The sequence below is a fragment of the Centropristis striata genome, chromosome 13 (assembly GCF_030273125.1).
Source record: "Centropristis striata isolate RG_2023a ecotype Rhode Island chromosome 13, C.striata_1.0, whole genome shotgun sequence".
NCBI classification, from domain to species: Eukaryota; Metazoa; Chordata; class Actinopteri; order Perciformes; family Serranidae; genus Centropristis; species Centropristis striata.
Window position 1 is genome coordinate 13093134 of NC_081529.1, and position 2341 is coordinate 13095474.

Consider the following 2341-nt stretch of genomic DNA (forward strand, 5'->3'; position numbering starts at 1 on the left):
CATGAACTTAGTTGTATCCCATACATCAAAGTGCTTATTAAAAGGTGGTAAAAGGCTAAACCCTCGGCCTCTGCCTTTGAATTTGCTGCAGACATTGCAGAAGCCATCATAACAGTTGAGAAAACAAACAGCAGGACACCAAGATCATACTGGTTATGATACCATTGCCACAAATGTTCCATAATTTCATAAAATAAATGCTCTGCCTATTTTACGTAGTCCAACCCAACTAGATGAAGGTGATGGCATAGAAAGCACATTGACAAGAAACAGAGCAAAATATCATTCAAGCTGTAAACTTATGTTCAACAACACACAGCTGGAAAGGGCACAAAAAAAGGCATCTACTGCTGCTACAGATACCAAAGATATCCATGTCAAGAGGTCAAGAAGATCTCAGACTTCTTATGATGCTGGATATGTGTGGGGACAGGCATTGAAGAGACATCCACAAATGCTGAGCCCGTCCGACTGGGAATGGGTTAAACGGGACAAGGAGAGAGGGTCTTCTGGACTCCACTTCCACCTATTGCGGAGAGTTGTTGGGAGTTGACAAAATGTGGGTGCACCAAGGCTTGTACTGGAAGTAAGTGTAAGTGCTACAGATATGGACTCAGTTGCCCCTGCTAGAACTTATTTGCTTGTTTCTTTTGCCAGTGTTATTCCTTGTTGTCCTTTGTGTTTTAAAGTGTAGGCCTATGGCTCGGCTTCCCCTCGCCACATCGGCGCATTATGTTCTATTTTGTCACCAGCCTATTATTGTGACATGTTCAGTTTTTACTTTGTAACATTGCTTTCAAATTTTCAGTTTAGTTCCCTAGTATAGTTTCAGATACTGTTTGTCATGGTTCCATGTCAGCCAGAGCTGCTGTTGCCTCTGGATCTGTCATTATTGCCATTCAGTATTAACCATTGCTCAATTATTATTTTGGAGCACTGTCCGTTCAGCACCACAACTGTGTTTCCCCAACCCTTAGTATTTATTTGGCATGTTTAATGGCAGTAGTAATGGTTAGTTTTTAAAAAAAAAAAGTAATTTAAAAAAGTATTTAAAAAAGCCCTCATGGTAAGGGAGCCTGTGTACCTCGGTGAACCCAGAGAGCTACGCCGGTGGGAGGGAACTCCTGTCAGGTTTTACCAAACTGGTCGTGGGCAAGGAGTCAAAGCACAGTCAAACAACCTCTCTTGAGGAACCCAATACATTTCTATGAGAAAATTCATAATTTAAAGGTCCACATGGCCACATCCTGAAAAAAAAATTGCCGCCTTGAAATTTCAAGTAGCTGTGGCTGGCTTATTGTCAAGTGACCGACAGATACTGCTCATGCCAGTTTTTTTGGTATATCACCCAATAAACCATTGTATCACTTAACTGCTCCACTAAGGTGTCGGCCATCTTGAAAAATGGCCGCTATCTTGAAATTTCAAGTAACTGGGTGGGTTATTGTGAAGTGACCCACAGATACTGCTCATGCCAATTTGTATGCTTGTATCACCAAATAAACCATTATATCACTTAACTGCTCCACTTAGGTGTCGGCCATCTTGAAAAATGGCCGCCATCTTAAAATTTTAAATGTCTCGGACAATTTTCTTGTCAAGTGACCCATGGAGAGTGTTCATGCCAATTTTCACGCTTGTATCATAAACTGAAAGATTATATCACTTAGCCGCTCCACTAAGTGATATAGTGGTATACTCAACACCCTGGTGTGGTGGTCATGTGACTGTGACAGGAAGTGACTTCTCCAAAATGTTGCTGTGACTGGAAACAGAAATGTGAAAAAGTGGCTAATTTCAAAAAGCTTATTTTTTGTTATGAGGCTAAGTTTAAACATTTAACAATTCTAATCCGTTAATAGGGAACTGAACAAATTAAAGTCACAATTCTGATATATGTTGTGGAGATGCAAACAAAAAGGCAAATGGCTTTGTTTTAATTTATTATTGATTTATTCTTATTTTGTTACTTAAACAAATCTGAAAAATGATTTATTGTTAAACAGCACTATTAATGTCACAATTTTGATATATGTTTTGGAGATGCAAAGAAAAAGTCTAGTTTATTGTATTTATGTTTATATTTCTTATTTTAAAATAAGTAAACGCCCAATGTAACGTTTATGTCACATCTCAGATCTTTGAGCACATTTATGTTTTTAAAAACAATTCTACCCCTAAATGTCAATGTGGTCAACTTGTTCTGTGGTATATCCCCCATAATTTTCCTTTAAGGATAACTGAGTCTGGGTTCTTATGGGTTAAAATATTTTTTTCACTTAAGAATAACTGAGTTAAGACTAACTTAAAGAAAATGCACAAAGAAAAAAACAAAACACTG